The sequence below is a fragment of the Leptidea sinapis genome, chromosome 47, assembly GCF_905404315.1.
Source record: "Leptidea sinapis chromosome 47, ilLepSina1.1, whole genome shotgun sequence".
Taxonomy (NCBI): Eukaryota; Metazoa; Arthropoda; class Insecta; order Lepidoptera; family Pieridae; genus Leptidea; species Leptidea sinapis.
This window is the reverse complement of record NC_066311.1, coordinates 8,189,999-8,211,364: the sequence shown is the minus strand read 5'-3', so window position 1 is coordinate 8,211,364 and position 21,366 is coordinate 8,189,999. Positions and strand designations below refer to the sequence as shown.

At 35.5% G+C, this 21,366-nt stretch overlaps 1 non-coding gene across 46 annotated transcripts in view; it reads left to right on the top strand.

Annotated features, from left to right (window-relative positions):
• The first annotated feature begins 213 nt into the window (after nucleotides 1–213).
• The window catches only part of LOC126978072 (uncharacterized), a 53,804-nt gene continuing 32,651 nt past the window's right edge, over nucleotides 214–21,366 (top strand). For 40 of the 46 annotated variants that reach the window (XR_007732490.1, XR_007732507.1, XR_007732491.1 and 37 more), the window contains exons 1-3: nucleotides 3,812–4,326; nucleotides 15,859–15,954; nucleotides 19,455–19,528. This is a non-coding gene — a transcript (uncharacterized LOC126978072). Of the gene's footprint in view, nucleotides 417–597; nucleotides 700–3,811; nucleotides 4,327–9,466; nucleotides 9,541–10,586; nucleotides 10,851–15,858; nucleotides 15,961–19,454; nucleotides 19,529–20,693; nucleotides 20,839–21,037; nucleotides 21,116–21,366 lie in introns of those variants that run through there. The other 6 variants (XR_007732474.1, XR_007732500.1, XR_007732499.1 and 3 more) reach the window with 6 other exon arrangements.

Here is a 21,366-nt window from a genome sequence, read left to right as displayed (position 1 = left end):
TAACGCAGGAAATAAAATATTCGAAGGAGGACAGATAACGCGGCACGTGTGCTCGCGTCGCCTGCCTGAATCGAACTACACTTGAATCGAACTACCCTTGCCGTGTCCACGGGGAGACGGTAGGTAGCATAGGACCATAGAAAGTAGAAACGCTTGCCGTGTACGTTTTTACACTGGAGCGTATCGGTAGTGCAGTTCTCGTAGTGTACGTACATGTATTTATTATCCACCTGTTGTTTTCAGTAAAACGCGAAAGAATCACAATACAAAATGTAATTTAACAACCTGTGATCGTAGTGACGTGACGAAACTATTATTGTGATAGTTCCTAACCGATTAATTAATAACACTAATTTATAAATAATAAGTGTCGCGGACAGTGTAACATCACGAATTAGTAGTTTTATATGATCCGTGTAAGTCTTATTGGGTGGTTAAGTAAAATTAAATTTGGTTTTCTATTATCAGTGCATGAAATACAACGCCAAAACGGTTGATATTGATATATATTGAAGAAATTTTCAGAAAATAAATTGTTTGTGAGTTGACATTAATTGAACAATGTGTTAAGTTCTTATGTTGTATATTTGTCCACAGGTCCATTTAGTTTGTCTTGAGGTAAGCAATGAGTGAAGCGAATGCATTGGGAAATGAACCATCATCTCAGCTGAGCTAAAAGTGCTTTTCTGCAAGGTAAAGGTGAAAAGTTATTAGATTTGTATTGTTACACATTTTTCTGAATGGAATAGGAGGTCAAATGAGTGAATGGGACACATGATGTTAACACCTGAGGAATCACAGAAATGTTGAAAGGGTGTACACATCTTATATTCAAGCCCATTTTGTACCATGTGTTGGTAGATGCCTACATTTGTATGTTGAATATTACAATGTCTTCGTGGCTGATATAATAGTAATTAATTATACATTGCTGCCTGAGAAACAGTGTGATGCACACCTGGTTGAATTAACTATGGATACAACATATGGTTTGTTACGACATACCGTGGAGGGCTCATGTGACACCTTTTCTTAATCAGAACCTTTGTTTAAATATGATACATGTTGGTATAATGCATAATATGGGATGCCTGGTGTGGTGTCCATAAACTATTAAACACAGTCTTATCTGAGTAAAAAGTTTGGCAATATGTGCAGCAAAATGAGCCTCAAAGATCCCGGACATGCTTATTGCAACTAAAAACATGGCCATTTTTTAACACTATATTTAAAGGGAGTTTCTGATATGCTATAACAAAATGTTGGAATATTACTCTGCAACCAATTTGAAGACAGTGCTGTTTACACAGATTTAAAATGAACTTATAGAAATATATTTGTGATCACTACAAAGCGCTGATCAAAGACACCAGTGCAATTTAATTTTGCTTGTTGACTAAAAGATTAATATCCTATGTAAACATATTCCTGTATCTTATATAATACTTTCTGTTACTATGTGATTCAAGTCTAATGTGTAGTTGTAGCTATGCCTAGACTGGGGCTTGATAGTGTGTTAGAATGTGAAATCAAATATCAAAATATAATAGAACAAAATGTCAACATTTAACTATGTTAAACATTTATTTGTCTAATGTTCAGAGTCAATAACTTAATGTTGTGGAGTTGCTAGAGTAAAGTATTTGCACTTGTAAATATGCTAAGTTCAACAGTACAAATTTAGTTTATATTCTTCCTGGAAGTTCAGTTTGCTTACTTAGATTCTACTTTGGGAATAAAAACTGCTTGTTGTCTTAAAAAAGAATGCACTGTCACGAACAGTGTCAACAGCTGCATGAATAGGTGAGGATGATAATTATTGAATTATCAAATCACTTCAGATGGAGTTACAGAGCATTGTGTGCAATATTAGAAGAGCAGTAGTAAATGGGATATATTTAAATTTATTTAAGAATTTTACGGTCTCCTCAATATAAAGTTTTTTTAAATGTCTTGGTGGTGGGTCTTCAAGTTACTTCCTAGTTATTGATATACCTAGGTAACAGCCGTTCAGCAATCATCTGCACAAAAAAATATAATATTTATTATATTAATAAAACTATGTATAATCTTAATGAGAGTAAACCTTTCTTAAAAATGGTTGAGGGGAGCGGTGGGATTTTGTGACATGTAAGGTATGTGTATTCTTTTAAGTGAAAAATAAAATTTATGTACTGTAGAATTAATTATGATGTACCAGTATATTATAAGACTCGTTTCGAAAGCCAATACCAACTAAAAAACTGCCTCTTTAATTTACCGGATCCAGAAACATGATCAATTCTTAAGTATTTTTTCGAATGGTGTTGTAGCGATTTTCTAAGACAATATGATTGAATGCCAGGCCAGAAAACTAGCGTCGCTGGGTAAAAAGAAAGAGCAGGGTTCTCTGCCCTATTTCAATCTAGCATTGAACCAGCAAACATAGCTTTTAATAATTAATATTTTACATAGGTATTTATTTGAAGTTAGATATTGTTATGTAATTTTTGCATTAGTAATGTGATCACAAATGTACAGCATGTCCAAAGTAATAAGAATTTCATATACGCAATAAGCCATTTCATGTCACCAAATTGGTGACCCTGACGTGGTAAATTGCAACACTTCATTCGACATGTTCACAAACATGTGTGCCAAGTGCCTGGGTATTCTGCATCGTGGCACACTGCATTCACCTACCATGGCTGAAAAAGTTGCTGCATGGTTCCTGCTGCCTGCATGTTGCATGTTTGCACTACACTCAAGGTACTAACTCTCCTTTTACTATATTAGAATCAACAAGAATGACTTGACTTGCAAACTTTAATAATTTCAATTAAGAATAACCGCAAAGTATTTTTATGTGTTCTACCCACTATATTGTGATCTAAAAGAAATGAATTACGAGTACCTACTAACAGTTTTATTGCACATTAATGTAATATATCGGTAATATTATAATATTATGCAACTGTGTTTAGTTTAGACTGGTATGTGTAGGATAAAGCGGCTGCGTAGGCTTTGGTTTCGAGTCGGGCTACAGTAAAGGAAGAAAAGAAAGAAGATAGAAGACTCGCTGCGGCTTATTACTCTGCGATGAAAATCTTTGGCCTGAAATCCTGTCACTGCTTTATTACACCTTGTAAAGTGGTGTTTTGCACTCGCTTCTGCCCGCCCACACTTCAGCGCGGCAGCCACGACCAACTGACTGTACTGGGACGGACCCCACCGTTCGCGGCGACTGTGACTGTTGACTGGGCCTGTTAGTGCATTTTTCAAAGCGCAACTTGGCTGGCACCGTATTTGGATCAAGCAATTTTACACTTCTGAAAAATAATTACGAGCCGACGTCTTCCTATTTCATTACGTTTTAATTTCTACGAATATTACGTTTAGTTTCTACGAATATTACGTTCTATTTCTACGAATATTACGTTTAGTTTCTACGAATATTACGTTCTATTTCTACGAATATTACGTTTAGTTTCTACGAATATTACGTTCTATTTCTACACACCTTTTTTTTGACAGTATATTTTATGTATCTACCGTTCGCTATAACTTTTGTGTTTTTTTATTTATTTACGCAAGAGTAGAGTTGGAGACTGTTGTGTTTGTGTCATGGCTTACCTTTATTATTTCTAGTACCTTTTTAAGTCAACAACACTTTCTTACACTACTTACATTATAATCCTGATAATAGTTGGAACAGCGGTGGTTAACACGAGCCAAGAAGATTGATTCATAACAGAATATTAAGTGTTTACAAAAATTAAATTGAGATCTAATAAGAAATCCCCCATTAAAAAGAGAAGGTAGTTGATATACCTAATTGATAATTTGTCCTCAAGTTTTCTCGTTCTTACTCTATCGTAGTCGCGCCGCCATAATTGTCCGCAAGGTAAATTAATAAAACTGCTTTGTGCGAAGGGCAAGAGGCTCTCGTGATGTGAAGTGGTGAGGCAGGTCGCCTATAGACATTAGTAACACCAGAGGTCAAGAGATGCGTCGCCTGCCTTTAAGGTCCCTTAATCGTATCGGTTCGAGCAAACTGCAGCCGCAATTTGATTGCACAAATGTCTCTGCGAGACAAGAACTTTCTCGCACAACGCGCGATTTTAGAATGGCAGACGTAAACAAATCTTGGCATGGGTGGAATTTCGCATTATGATGTTATGCCCGGTGGTTGATTTCGGCTGCTGTATTTACCTGAACAACTCTGAGCACTCCCCATGATAATCTTTAATTAATTGTGTTGTTCTGATCGCAGCTTGCAGCACAGTTCCGGCGCAGCAACCGCTGCAGCCAGCACGCCATCGGATCCGCCATGTTACAAGTCTTTTAGTGAGTTTTACTTACCTATTTACTTTTTATTAATAATAGTCTCGGATTTTAACCAACGTATATATGTAAATTTAGTATATTTTCATAAGAATGTAAATAATTTTCAAAAGATGCATAAAAAACATAATAGTAATGCCCAATACCCACTTATAGGCTAAGAAAACTCGACAAGTTATTTATCAGCAAATGTAGGGTTATTGTAGATGTTCTATCACCACATGTTGTGGTGAAATTTTTTTATTAGTTGTTGACTATTCGGTCTTTCTCAATTCTTATTGTTCAAATGTGACGTTCGGTGTGTTGTGTGCACTGTGCTTTCGGTGTTAACTAATTTATTATTACTTAAATGGTTACTTCCTTTAAAATGGTTTACACTTGCAATGTTATTTAGACAGTTTCTCCCTAAACTTAACCTCTCGTATGAGATATGACATGCCACCTGCTCAGCTGTTTTGGCGCCAAACCCGGCGCGGCCACTTGAGACGCTATATCCACTTGTGATTACAATAGTCGCGGTATCATTATTCGGTTTATGTTACGGGTTACTAGATAAACAAGCTTGATTATTAAACGTGATTTATGAAAGTTTCGTGCTGTGATATCGGCGCTCTTTCAGAGTTGTACGAGAAATTATGACTAAATTATGTAACTACAACAATGTTATGTCAACAGTAAAATTATGGCTCAACGCGTCTAAATGAAAATATTTAAATTGAAGTCTTTGTATTATTTTTACTATAGTGGACACGTTATAATATGATCTTATGATTTCTTTCAAAAAAAAATTGTTTATTTTAAAATAATAATTTCACAAAGTAATGTTCCCGTTGTATGCTAAACAAAAATGGCCGCCGAAAGCTAAGGCCAAAGAAATACTAATGTATTTTGTCTTCAAAAGCGTTGCGCCTTTGTTTTGTGGCTCTTAGAACCAAGAGCAATTAATAATACACCGGGTAAAAGAAAAATCTGGTGTTTTTGTCTAGGGATACGTACCTATATGTTGACAGTTTTTTGACAGCGGTCTTGCCGTGTCCACGGGGAGACGGTAGGTAGCATAGGACCATAGAAAGTAGAAACGCTTGCCGTGTACGTTTTTACACTGGAGCGTATCGGTAGTGCAGTTCTCGTAGTGTACGTACATGTATTTATTATCCATCTGTTGTTTTCAGTAAAACGCGAAAGAATCACAATACAAAATGTAATTTAACAACCTGTGATCGTAGTGACGTGACGAAACTATTATTGTGATAGTTCCTAACCGGTTAATTAATAACACTAATTTATAAATAATAAGTGTCGCGGACAGTGTAACATCACGAATTAGTAGTTTTATATGATCCGTGTAAGTCTTATTGGGTGGTTAAGTAAAATTAAATTTGGTTTTCTATTATCAGTGCATGACATACAACGCCAAAACGGTTGATATTGATATATAATGAAGAAATTTTCAGAAAATAAATTGTTTGTGAGTTGACATTAATTGAACAATGTGTTAAGTTCTTATGTTGTATATTTGTCCACAGGTCCATTTAGTTTGTCTTGAGGTAAGCAATGAGTGAAGCGAATGCATTGGGAAATGAACCATCATCTCAGCTGAGCTAAAAGTGCTTTTCTGCAAGATAAAGGTGAAAAGTTATTAGATTTGTATTGTTAAACATTTTTCTGAATGGAATAGGAGGTCAAATGAGTGAATGGGACACATGATGTTAACACCTGAGGAATCACAGAAATGTTGAAAGGGTGTACACATCTTATATTCAAGCCCATTTTGTACCATGTGTTGGTAGATGCCTACATTTGTATGTTGAATATTACAATGTCTTCGTGGCTGATATAATAGTAATTAATTATACATTGCTGCCTGAGAAACAGTGCGATGCACACCTGGTTGAATTAACTATGGATACAACATATGGTTTGTTACGACATACCGTGGAGGGCTCATGTGACACCTTTTCTTAATCAGAACCTTTGTTTAAATATGATACATGTTGGTATAATGCATAATATGGGATGCCTGGTGTGGTGTCCATAAACTATTAAACACAGTCTTATCTGAGTAAAAAGTTTGGCAATATGTGCAGCAAAATGAGCCTCAAAGATCCCGGACATGCTTATTGCAACTAAAAACATGGCCATTTTTTAACACTATATTTAAAGGGAGTTTCTGATATGCTATAACAAAATGTTGGAATATTACTCTGCAACCAATTTGAAGACAGTGCTGTTTACACAGATTTAAAATGAACTTATAGAAATATATTTGTGATCACCACAAAGCGCTGATCAAAGACACCAGTGCAATTTAATTTTGCTTGTTGACTAAAAGATTAATATCCTATGTAAACATATTCCTGTATCTTATATAATACTTTCTGTTACTATGTGATTCAAGTCTAATGTGTAGTTGTAGCTATGCCTAGACTGGGGCTTGATAGTGTGTTAGAATGTGAAATCAAATATCAAAATATAATAGAACAAAATGTCAACATTTAACTATGTTAAACATTTATTTGTCTAATGTTCAGAGTCAATAACTTAATGTTGTGGAGTGGCTAGAGTTAAGTATTTGCACTTGTAAATATGCTAAGTTCAACAGTACAAATTTAGGTTATATTCTTCCTGGAAGTTCAGTTTGCTTACTTAGATTCTACTTTGGGAATAAAAACTGCTTGTTGTCTTAAAAAAGAATGCACTGTCAAGAACAGTGTCAACAGCTGCATGAATAGGTGAGGATGATAATTATTGAATTATCAAATCACTTCAGATGGAGTTACAGAGCATTGTGTGCAATATTAGAAGAGCAGTAGTAAATGGAATATATTTAAATTTATTTAAGAATTTTATGGTCTCCTCAATATAAAGTTTTTTTAAATGTCTTGGTGGTGGGTCTTCAAGTTACTTCATAGTTATTGATATACCTAGGTAACAGCCGTTCAGCAATCATCTGCACAAAAAAATAGAATATTTATTATATTAATAAAACTATGTATAATCTTAATGAGAGTAACCTTCCTTAAAAATGGTTGAGGGGAGCGGTGGGGTTTTGTGACATGTAAGGTATGTGTATTCTTTTAAGTGAAAAATAAAATTTATGTACTGTAGAATTAATTATGATGTACCAGTATATTATAAGACTCGTTTCGAAAGCCAATACCAACTAAAAAACTGCCTCTTTAATTTACCGGATCCAGAAACATGATCAATTCTTAAGTATTTTTTCGAATGGTGTTGTAGCGATTTTCTAAGACAATATGATTGAATGCCAGGCCAGAAAACTAGCGTCGCTGGGTAAAAAGAAAGAGCAGGGTTCTCTGCCCTATTTGAAATCTAGCATTGAACCGGCAAACATAGCTTATAATAATTAATATTTTACATATGTATTTATTTGAAGTTTGATATTGTTATGTAATTTTTGCATTGGTAATGTGATCACAAATGTACAGCAAGTCCAAAGTAATAAGAATTTCATTTACGCAATAAGCCATTTCATGCCACCAAATTGATGACCCCGACGTGGTAAATTGCAACACTTCATTCGACGTGTTCACAAACATAGTGCCTGGGTAGTCTGCATCGTGGCACACTGCATTCACCTACCATGGCTGAAAAAGTTGCTGCATGGTTCCTGCTGCCTGCATTTTGCATGTTTGCACTACACTCAAGGTACTAACTCTCCTTTTACTATATTAGAATCAACAAGAATGACTTGACTTGCAAACTTTAATAATTTCAATTAAGAATAACCGCAAAGTATTTTTATGTGTTCTACCCACTATATTGTGATCTAAAAGAAATGAATTACGAGTACCTACTAACAGTTTTATTGCACATTAATGTAATATATCGGTAATATTATGCAACTGTGTTTAGTTTAGACTGGTACGTGTAGGATAAAGCGGCTGTGTAGGCTTTGGTTTCGAGTCGGGCTACAGTAAAGGAAGAAAAGAAAGAAGATAGAAGACTCGCTGCGGCTTATTACTCTGCGATGAAAATCTTTGGCCTGAAATCCTGTCACTGCTTTATTACACCTTGTAAAGTGGTGTTTTGCACTCGCTTCTGCCCGCCCACACTTCAGCGCGGCAGCCACGACCAACTGACTGTACTGGGACGGACCCCACCGTTCGCGGCGACTGTGACTGTTGACTGGGCCTGTTAGTGCATTTTTCAAAGCGCAACTTGGCTGGCACCGTATTTGGATCAAGCAATTTTACACTTCTGAAAAATAATCACGAGCCGACGTCTTCCTATTTCATTACGTTTTAATTTCTACGAATATTACGTTCTATTTCTACGAATATTACGTTTAGTTTCTACGAATATTACGTTCTATTTCTACGAATATTACGTTTAGTTTCTACGAATATTACGTTCTATTTCTACACACCTTTTTTTTGACAGTATATTTTATGTATCTACCGTTCGCTATAACTTTTGTGTTTTTTTATTTATTTACGCAAGAGTAGAGTTGGAGACTGTTGTGTTTGTGTCATGGCTTACCTTTATTATTTCTAGTACCTTTTTAAGTCAACAACACTTTCTTACACTACTTACATTATAATCCTGATAATAGTTGGAACAGCGGTGGTTAACACGAGCCAAGAAGATTGATTCATTACAGAATATTAAGTGTTTACAAAAATTAAATTGAGATCTAATAAGAAATCCCCCATTAAAAAGAGAAGGTAGTAGATATACCTAATTGATAATTTGTCCTCAAGTTTTCTCGTTCTTACTCTATCGTAGTCGCGCCGCCATAATTGTCCGCAAGGTAAATTAATAAAACTGCTTTGTGCGAAGGGCAAGAGGCTCTCGTGATGTGAAGTGGTGAGGCAGGTCGCCTATAGACATTAGTAACACCAGAGGTCAAGAGATGCGTCGCCTGCCTTTAAGGTCCCTTAATCGTATCGGTTCGAGCAAACTGCAGCCGCAATTTGATTGCACAAATGTCTCTGCGAGACAAGAACTTTCTCGCACAACGCGCGATTTTAGAATGGCAGACGTAAACAAATCTTGGCATGGGTGGAATTTCGCATTGTGATGTTATGCCCGGTGGTTGATTTCGGCTGCTGTATTTACCTGAACAACTCTGAGCACTCCCCATGATAATCTTTAATTAATTGTGTTGTTCTGATCGCAGCTTGCAGCACAGTTCCGGCGCAGCAACCGCTGCAGCCAGCACGCCATCGGATCCGCCATGTTACAAGTCTTTTAGTGAGTTTTACTTACCTATTTACTTTTTATTAATAATAGTCTCGTATTTTAACCAACGTATATATGTAAATTTAGTATATTTTCATAAGAATGTAAATAATTTTCAAAAGATGCATAAAAAACATAATAGTAATGCCCAATACCCACTTATAGGCTAAGAAAACTCGACAAGTCATTTATCAGCAAATGTAGGGTTATTGTAGATGTTCTATCACCACATGTTGTGGTGAAATTTTTTTATTAGTTGTTGACTATTCGGTCTTTCTCAATTCTTATTGTTCAAATGTGGCGTTCGGTGTGTTGTGTGCACTGTGCTTTCGGTGTTAACTAATTTATTATTACTTAAATGGTTACTTCCTTAAAAATGGTTTACACTTGCAATGTTATTTAGACAGTTTCTCCCTAAACTTAACCTCTCGTATGAGATATGAGATGCCACCTGCTCAGCTGACGCTATATCCACTTGTGCTTACAATAGTCGCGGTATCATTATTCGGTTTATGTTACGGGTTACTAGATAAACAAGCTTGATTATTAAACGTGATTTATGAAAGTTTCGTGCTGTGATATCGGCGCTCTTTCAGAGTTGTACGAGAAATTATGACTAAATTATGTAACTACAACAATGTTATGTCAACAGTAAAATTATGGCTCAACGCGTCTAAATGAAAATATTTAAATTGAAGTCTTTGTATTATTTTTACTATAGTGGACACGTTATAATATGATCTTATGATTTCTTTCAAAAAAAAATTGTTTATTTTAAAATAATAATTTCACAAAGTAATGTTCCCGTTGTATGCTAAACAAAAATGGCCGCCGAAAGCTAAGGCCAAAGAAATACTAATGTATTTTGTCTTCAAAAGCGTTGCGCCTTTGTTTTGTGGCTCTTAGAACCAAGAGCAATTAATAATACACCGGGTAAAAGAAAAATCTGGTGTTTTTGTCTAGGGATACGTACCTATATGTTGACAGTTTTTTGACAGCTGTCTTGCCGTGTCCACGGGGAGACGGTAGGTAGCATAGGACCATAGAAAGTAGAAACGCTTGCCGTGTACGTTTTTACACTGGAGCGTATCGGTAGTGCAGTTCTCGTAGTGTACGTACATGTATTTATTATCCATCTGTTGTTTTCAGTAAAACGCGAAAGAATCACAATACAAAATGTAATTTAACAACCTGTGATCGTAGTGACGTGACGAAACTATTATTGTGATAGTTCCTAACCGATTAATTAATAACACTAATTTATAAATAATAAGTGTCGCGGACAGTGTAACATCACGAATTAGTAGTTTTATATGATCCGTGTAAGTCTTATTGGGTGGTTAAGTAAAATTAAATTTGGTTTTCTATTATCAGTGCATGAAATACAACGCCAAAACGGTTGATATTGATATATATTGAAGAAATTTTCAGAAAATAAATTGTTTGTGAGTTGACATTAATTGAACAATGTGTTAAGTTCTTATGTTGTATATTTGTCCACAGGTCCATTTAGTTTGTCTTGAGGTAAGCAATGAGTGAAGCGAATGCATTGGGAAATGTACCATCATCTCAGCTGAGCTAAAAGTGCTTTTCTGCAAGGTAAAGGTGAAAAGTTATTAGATTTGTATTGTTACACATTTTTCTGAATGGAATAGGAGGTCAAATGAGTGAATGGGACACATGATGTTAACACCTGAGGAATCACAGAAATGTTGAAAGGGTGTACACATCTTATATTCAAGCCCATTTTGTACCATGTGTTGGTAGATGCCTACATTTGTATGTTGAATATTACAATGTCTTCGTGGCTGATATAATAGTAATTAATTATACATTGCTGCCTGAGAAACAGTGCGATGCACACCTGGTTGAATTAACTATGGATACAACATATGGTTTGTTACGACATACCGTGGAGGGCTCATGTGACACCTTTTCTTAATCAGAACCTTTGTTTAAATATGATACATGTTGGTATAATGCATAATATGGGATGCCTGGTGTGGTGTCCATAAACTATTAAACACAGTCTTATCTGAGTAAAAAGTTTGGCAATATGTGCAGCAAAATGAGCCTCAAAGATCCCGGACATGCTTATTGCAACTAAAAACATGGCCATTTTTTAACACTATATTTAAAGGGAGTTTCTGATATGCTATAACAAAATGTTGGAATATTACTCTGCAACCAATTTGAAGACAGTGCTGTTTACACAGATTTAAAATGAACTTATAGAAATATATTTGTGATCACCACAAAGCGCTGATCAAAGACACCAGTGCAATTTAATTTTGCTTGTTGACTAAAATATTAATATCCTATGTAAACATATTCCTGTATCTTATATAATACTTTCTGTTACTATGTGATTCAAGTCTAATGTGTAGTTGTAGCTATGCCTAGACTGGGGCTTGATAGTGTGTTAGAATGTGAAATCAAATATCAAAATATAATAGAACAAAATGTCAACATTTAACTATGTTAAACATTTATTTGTCTAATGTTCAGAGTCAATAACTTAATGTTGTGGAGTGGCTAGAGTTAAGTATTTGCACTTGTAAATATGCTAAGTTCAACAGTACAAATTTAGGTTATATTCTTCCTGGAAGTTCAGTTTGCTTACTTAGATTCTACTTTGGGAATAAAAACTGCTTGTTGTCTTAAAAAAGAATGCACTGTCAAGAACAGTGTCAACAGCTGCATGAATAGGTGAGGATGATAATTATTGAATTATCAAATCACTTCAGATGGAGTTACAGAGCATTGTGTGCAATATTAGAAGAGCAGTAGTAAATGGAATATATTTAAATTTATTTAAGAATTTTACGGTCTCCTCAATATAAAGTTTTTTTAAATGTCTTGGTGGTGGGTCTTCAAGTTACTTCATAGTTATTGATATACCTAGGTAACAGCCGTTCAGCAATCATCTGCACAAAAAAATAGAATATTTATTATATTAATAAAACTATGTATAATCTTAATGAGAGTAACCTTCCTTAAAAATGGTTGAGGGGAGCGGCGGCAAACATAGCTTATAATAATTAATATTTTACATAGGTATTTATTTGAAGTTAGATATTGTTATGTAATTTTTGCATTAGTAATGTGATCACAAATGTACAGCATGTCCAAAGTAATAAGAATTTCATATACGCAATAAGCCATTTCATGTCACCAAATTGGTGACCCCGACGTGGTAAATTGCAACACTTCATTCGACGTGTTCACAAACATAGTGCCTGGGTAGTCTGCATCGTGGCACACTGCATTCACCTACCATGGCTGAAAAAGTTGCTGCATGGTTCCTGCTGCCTGCATGTTGCATGTTTGCACTACACTCAAGGTACTAACTCTCCTTTTACTATATTAGAATCAACAAGAATGACTTGACTTGCAAACTTTAATAATTTCAATTAAGAATAACCGCAAAGTATTTTTATGTGTTCTACCCACTATATTGTGATCTAAAAGAAATGAATTACGAGTACCTACTAACAGTTTTATTGCACATAAATGTAATATATCGGTAATATTATGCAACTGTGTTTAGTTTAGACTGGTACGTGTAGGATAAAGCGGCTGTGTAGGCTTTGGTTTCGAGTCGGGCTACAGTAAAGGAAGAAAAGAAAGAAGATAGAAGACTCGCTGCGGCTTATTACTCTGCGATGAAAATCTTTGGCCTGAAATCCTGTCACTGCTTTATTACACCTTGTAAAGTGGTGTTTTGCACTCGCTTCTGCCCGCCCACACTTCAGCGCGGCAGCCACTACCAACTGACTGTACTGGGACGGACCCCACCGTTCGCGGCGACTGTGACTGTTTCAAAGCGCAACTTGGCTGGCACCGTATTTGGATCAAGCAATTTTACACTTCTGAAAAATAATCACGAGCCGACGTCTTCCTATTTCATTACGTTTTAATTTCTACGAATATTACGTTCTATTTCTACGAATATTACGTTTAGTTTCTACGAATATTACGTTCTATTTCTACGAATATTACGTTTAGTTTCTACGAATATTACGTTCTATTTCTACACACCTTTTTTTTGACAGTATATTTTATGTATCTACCGTTCGCTATAACTTTTGTGTTTTTTTATTTATTTACGCAAGAGTAGAGTTGGAGACTGTTGTGTTTGTGTCATGGCTTACCTTTATTATTTCTAGTACCTTTTTAAGTCAACAACACTTTCTTACACTACTTACATTATAATCCTGATAATAGTTGGAACAGCGGTGGTTAACACGAGCCAAGAAGATTGATTCATAACAGAATATTAAGTGTTAACAAAAATTAAATTGAGATCTAATAAGAAATCCCCCATTAAAAAGAGAAGGTAGTAGATATACCTAATTGATAATTTGTCCTCAAGTTTTCTCGTTCTTACTCTATCGTAGTCGCGCCGCCATAATTGTCCGCAAGGTAAATTAATAAAACTGCTTTGTGCGAAGGGCAAGAGGCTCTCGTGATGTGAAGTGGTGAGGCAGGTCGCCTATAGACATTAGTAACACCAGAGGTCAAGAGATGCGTCGCCTGCCTTTAAGGTCCCTTAATCGTATCGGTTCGAGCAAACTGCAGCCGCAATTTGATTGCACAAATGTCTCTGCGAGACAAGAACTTTCTCGCACAACGCGCGATTTTAGAATGGCAGACGTAAACAAATCTTGGCATGGGTGGAATTTCGCATTGTGATGTTATGCCCGGTGGTTGATTTCGGCTGCTGTATTTACCTGAACAACTCTGAGCACTCCCCATGATAATCTTTAATTAATTGTGTTGTTCTGATCGCAGCTTGCAGCACAGTTCCGGCGCAGCAACCGCTGCAGCCATCACGCCATCGGATCCGCCATGTTACAAGTCTTTTAGTGAGTTTTACTTACCTATTTACTTTTTATTAATAATAGTCTCGTATTTTAACCAACGTATATATGTAAATTTAGTATATTTTCATAAGAATGTAAATAATTTTCAAAAGATGCATAAAAAACATAATAGTAATGCCCAATACCCACTTATAGGCTAAGAAAACTCGACAAGTCATTTATCAGCAAATGTAGGGTTATTGTAGATGTTCTATCACCACATGTTGTGGTGAAATTTTTTTATTAGTTGTTGACTATTCGGTCTTTCTCAATTCTTATTGTTCAAATGTGGCGTTCGGTGTGTTGTGTGCACTGTGCTTTCGGTGTTAACTAATTTATTATTACTAAATGGTTACTTCCTTAAAAATGGTTTACACTTGCAATGTTATTTAGACAGTTTCTCCCTAAACTTAACCTCTCGTATGAGATATGAGATGCCACCTGCTCAGCTGACGCTATATCCACTTGTGCTTACAATAGTCGCGGTATTTTTATTCGGTTTATGTTACGGGTTACTAGATAAACAAGCTTGATTATTAAACGTGATTTATGAAAGTTTCGTGCTGTGATATCGGCGCTCTTTCAGAGTTGTACGAGAAATTATGACTAAATTATGTAACTACAACAATGTTATGTCAACAGTAAAATTATGGCTAAACGCGTCTAAATGAAAATATTTAAATTGAAGTCTTTGTATTATTTTTACTATAGTGGACACGTTATAATATGATCTTATGATTTCTTTCAAACAAAAATTGTTTATTTTAAAATAATAATTTCACAAAGTAATGTTCCCGTTGTATGCTAAACAAAAATGGCCGCCGAAAGCTAAGGCCAAAGAAATACTAATGTATTTTGTCTTCAAAAGCGTTGCGCCTTTGTTTTGTGGCTCTTAGAACCAAGAGCAATTAATAATACACCGGGTAAAAGAAAAATCTGGTGTTTTTGTCTAGGGATACGTACCTATATGTTGATAGTTTTTTGACAGCGGTCTTGCCGTGTCCACGGGGAGACGGTAGGTAGCATAGGACCATAGAAAGTAGAAACGCTTGCCGTGTACGTTTTTACACTGGAGCGTATCGGTAGTGCAGTTCTCGTAGTGTACGTACATGTATTTATTATCCACCTGTTGTTTTCAGTAAAACGCGAAAGAATCACAATACAAAATGTAATTTAATTATATATTGTGATAGTTCCTAACCGATTAATTAATAACACTAATTTATAAATAATAAGTGTCGCGGACAGTGTAACATCACGAATTAGTAGTTTTATAAGATCCGTGTAAGTCTTATTGGGTGGTTAAGTAAAATTAAATTTGGTTTTCTATTATCAGTGCATGAAATACAACGCCAAAACGGTTGATATTGATATATATTGAAGAAATTTTCAGAAAATACATTGTTTGTGAGTTGACATTAATTGAACAATGTGTTAAGTTCTTATGTTGTATATTTGTCCACAGGTCCATTTAGTTTGTCTTGAGGTAAGCAATGAGTGAAGCGAATGCATTGGGAAATGAACCATCATCTCAGCTGAGCTAAAAGTGCTTTTCTGCAAGGTAAAGGTGAAAAGTTATTAGATTTGTATTGTTACACATTTTTCTGAATGGAATAGGAGGTCAAATGAGTGAATGGGACACATGATGTTAACACCTGAGGAATCACAGAAATGTTGAAAGGGTGTACACATCTTATATTCAAGCCCATTTTGTACCATGTGTTGGTAGATGCCTACATTTGTATGTTGAATATTACAATGTCTTCGTGGCTGATATAATAGTAATTAATTATACATTGCTGCCTGAGAAACAGTGCGATGCACACCTGGTTGAATTAACTATGGATACAACATATGGTTTGTTACGACATACCGTGGAGGGCTCATGTGACACCTTTTCTTAATCAGAACCTTTGTTTAAATATGATACATGTTGGTATAATGCATAATATGGGATGCCTGGTGTGGTGTCCATAAACTATTAAACACAGTCTTATCTGAGTAAAAAGTTTGGCAATATGTGCAGCAAAATGAGCCTCAAAGATCCCGGACATGCTTATTGCAACTAAAAACATGGCCATTTTTTAACACTATATTTAAAGGGAGTTTCTGATATGCTATAACAAAATGTTGGAATATTACTCTGCAACCAATTTGAAGACAGTGCTGTTTACACAGATTTAAAATGAACTTATAGAAATATATTTGTGATCACCACAAAGCGCTGATCAAAGACACCAGTGCAATTTAATTTTGCTTGTTGACTAAAATATTAATATCCTATGTAAACATATTCCTGTATCTTATATAATACTTTGTGTTACTATGTGATTCAAGTACTAATGTGTAGTTGTGGCTATGCCTAGACTGGGGCTTGATAGTGTGTTAGAATGTGAAATCAAATATCAAAATATAATAGAACAAAATGTCAACATTTAACTATGTTAAACATTTATTTGTCTAATGTTCAGAGTCAATAACTTAATGTTGTGGAGTGGCTAGAGTAAAGTATTTGCACTTGTAAATATGCTAAGTTCAACAGTACAAATTTAGTTTATATTCTTCCTGGAAGTTCAGTTTGCTTACTTAGATTCTACTTTGGGAATAAAAACTGCTTGTTGTCTTAAAAAAGAATGCACTGTCACGAACAGTGTCAACAGCTGCATGAATAGGTGAGGATGATAATTATTGAATTATCAAATCACTTCAGATGGAGTTACAGAGCATTGTGTGCAATATTAGAAGAGCAGTAGTAAATGGGATATATTTAAATTTATTTAAGAATTTTACGGTCTCCTCAATATAAAGTTTTTTTAAATGTCTTGGTGGTGGGTCTTCAAGTTACTTCATAGTTATTGATATACCTAGGTAACAGCCGTTCAGCAATCATCTGCACAAAAAAATATAATATTTATTATATTAATAAAACTATGTATAATCTTAATGAGAGTAAACCTTCCTTAAAAATGGTTGAGGGGAGCGGTGGGGTTTTGTGACATGTAAGGTATGTGTATTCTTTTAAGTGAAAAATAAAATTTATGTACTGTAGAATTAATTATGATGTACCAGTATATTATAAGACTCGTTTCGAATGCCAATACCAACTAAAAAATTGCCTCTTTAATTTACCGGATCCAGAAACATGATCAATTCTTAAGTATTTTTTCGAATGGTGTTGTAGCGATTTTCTAAGACAATATGATTGAATGCCAGGCCAGAAAACTAGCGTCGCTGGGTAAAAAGAAAGAGCAGGGTTCTCTGCCCTATTTCAATCTAGCATTGAACCGGCAAGCATAGCTTATAATAATTAATATTTTACATAGGTATTTATTTGAAGTTAGATATTGTTATGTAATTTTTGCATTAGTAATGTGATCAGAAATGTACAGCAAGTCCAAAGTAATAAGAATTTCATTTACGCAATAAGCCATTTCATGCCACCAAATTGGTGACCCCGACGTGGTAAATTGCAACACTTCATTCGACGTGTTCACAAACATAGTGCCTGGGTAGTCTGCATCTTGGCACACTGCATTCACCTACCATGGCTGAAAAAGTTGCTGCATGGTTCCTGCTGCCTGCATGTTGCATGTTTGCACTACACTCAAGGTACTAACTCTCCTTTTACTATATTAGAATCAACAAGAATGACTTGACTTGCAAACTTTAATAATTTCAATTAAGAATAACCGCAAAGTATTTTTATGTGTTCTACCCACTATATTGTGATCTAAAAGAAATGAATTACGAGTACCTACTAACAGTTTTATTGCACATTAATGTAAGATATCGGTAATATTATGCAACTGTGTTTAGTTTAGACTGGTACGTGTAGGATAAAGCGGCTGTGTAGGCTTTGGTTTCGAGTCGGGCTACAGTAAAGGAAGAAAAGAAAGAAGATAGAAGACTCGCTGCGGCTTATTACTCTGCGATGAAAATCTTTGGCCTGAAATCCTGTCACTGCTTTATTACACCTTGTAAAGTGGTGTTTTGCACTCGCTTCTGCCCGCCCACACTTCAGCGCGGCAGCCACGACCAACTGACTGTACTGGGACAGACCCCACCGTTCGCGGCGACTGTGACTGTTGACTGGGCCTGTTAGTGCATTTTTCAAAGCGCAACTTGGCTGGCACCGTATTTGGATCAAGCAATTTTACACTTCTGAAAAATAATCACGAGCCGACGTCTTCCTATTTCATTACGTTTTAATTTCTACGAATATTACGTTCTATTTCTACGAATATTACGTTCTATTTCTACGAATATTACGTTTAGTTTCTACGAATATTACGTTCTATTTCTACACACCTTTTTTTTGACAGTATATTTTATGTATCTACCGTTCGCTATAACTTTTGTGTTTTTTTATTTATTTACGCAAGAGTAGAGTTGGAGACTGTTGTGTTTGTGTCATGGCTTACCTTTATTATTTCTAGTACCTTTTTAAGTCAACAACACTTTCTTACACTACTTACATTATAATCCTGATAATAGTTGGAACAGCGGTGGTTAACACGAGCCAAGAAGATTGATTCATAACAGAATATTAAGTGTTTACAAAAATTAAATTGAGATCTTATAAGAAATCCCCCATTAAAAAGAGAAGGTAGTAGATATACCTAATTGATAATTTGTCCTCAAGTTTTCTCGTTCTTACTCTATCGTAGTCGCGCCGCCATAATTGTCCGCAAGGTAAATTAATAAAACTGCTTTGTGCGAAGGGCAAGAGGCTCTCGTGATGTGAAGTGGTGAGGCAGGTCGCCTATAGACATTAGTAACACCAGAGGTAAAGAGATGCGTCGCCTGCCTTTAAGGTCCCTTAATCGTATCGGTTCGAGCAAACTGCAGCCGCAATTTGATTGCACAAATGTCTCTGCGAGACAAGAACTTTCTCGCACAACGCGCGATTTTAGAATGGCAGACGTAAACAAATCTTGGCATGGGTGGAATTTCGCATTGTGATGTTATGCCCGGTGGTTGATTTCGGCTGCTGTATTTACCTGAACAACTCTGAGCACTCCCCATGATAATCTTTAATTAATTGTGTTGTTCTGATCGCAGCTTGCAGCACAGTTCCGGCGCAGCAACCGCTGCAGCCAGCACGCCATCGGATCCGCCATGTTACAAGTCTTTTAGTGAGTTTTACTTACCTATTTACTTTTTATTAATAATAGTCTCGTATTTTAACCAACGTATATATGTAAATTTAGTATATTTTCATAAGAATGTAAATAATTTTCAAAAGATGCATAAAAAACATAATAGTAATGCCCAATACCCACTTATAGGCTAAGAAAACTCGACAAGTCATTTATCAGCAAATGTAGGGTTATTGTAGATGTTCTATCACCACATGTTGTGGTGAAATTTTTTTATTAGTTGTTGACTATTCGGTCTTTCTCAATTCTTATTGTTCAAATGTGGCGTTCGGTGTGTTGTGTGCACTGTGCTTTCGGTGTTAACAAATTTATTATTACTTAAATGGTTACTTCCTTAAAAATGGTTTACACTTGCAATGTTATTTAGACAGTTTCTCCCTAAACTTAACCTCTCGTATGAGATATGAGATGCCACCTGCTCAGCTGACGCTATATCCACTTGTGCTTACAATAGTCGCGGTATTTTTATTCGGTTTATGTTACGGGTTACTAGATAAACAAGCTTGATTATTAAACGTGATTTATGAAAGTTTCGTGCTGTGATATCGGCGCTCTTTCAGAGTTGTACGAGAAATTATGACTAAATTATGTAACTACAACAATGTTATGTCAACAGTAAAATTATGGCTCAACGCGTCTTAATGAAAATATTTAAATTGAAGTCTTTGTATTATTTTTACTATAGTGGACACGTTATAATATGATCTTATGATTTCTTTCAAACAAAAATTGTTTATTTTAAAATAATAATTTCACAAAGTAATGTTCCCGTTGTATGCTAAACAAAAATGGCCGCCGAAAGCTAAGGCCAAAGAAATACTAATGTATTTTGTCTTCAAAAGCGTTGCGCCTTTGTTTTGTGGCTCTTAGAACCAAGAGCAATTAATAATACACCGGGTAAAAGAAAAATCTGGTGTTTTTGTCTAGGGATACGTACCTATATGTTGACAGTTTTTTGACAGCGGTCTTGCCGTGTCCACGGGGAGACGGTAGGTAGCATAGGACCATAGAAAGTAGAAACGCTTGCCGTGTACGTTTTTACACTGGAGCGTATCGGTAGTGCAGTTCTCGTAGTGTACGTACATGTATTTATTATCCACCTGTTGTTTTCAGTAAAACGCGAAAGAATCACATTACAAAATGTAATTTAACAACCTGTGATCGTAGTGACGTGACGAAACTATTATTGTGATAGTTCCTAACCGATTAATTAATAACACTAATTTATAAATAATAAGTGTCGCGGACAGTGTAACATCACGAATTAGTAGTTTTATATGATCCGTGTAAGTCTTATTGGGTGGTTAAGTAAAATTAAATTTGGTTTTCTATTATCAGTGCATGACATACAACGCCAAAACGGTTGATATTGATATATAATGAAGAAATTTTCAGAAAATGAATTGTTTGTGAGTTGACATTAATTGAACAATGTGTTAAGTTCTTATGTTGTATATTTGTCCACAGGTCTATTTAGTTTGTCTTGAGGTAAGCAATGAGTGAAGCGAATGCATTGGGAAATGAACCATCATCTCAGCTGAGCTAAAAGTGCTTTTCTGCAAGGTAAAGATGAAAAGTTATTAGATTTGTATTGTTACACATTTTTTTGAATGGAATAGGAGGTCAAATGAGTGAATGGGACACATGATGTTAACACCTGAGGAATCACAGAAATGTTGAAAGGGTGTACACATCTTATATTCAAGCCCATTTTGTACCATGTGTTGGTAGATGCCTACATTTGTATGTTGAATATTACAATGTCTTCGTGGCTGATATAATAGTAGTTAATTATACATTGCTGCCTGAGAAAC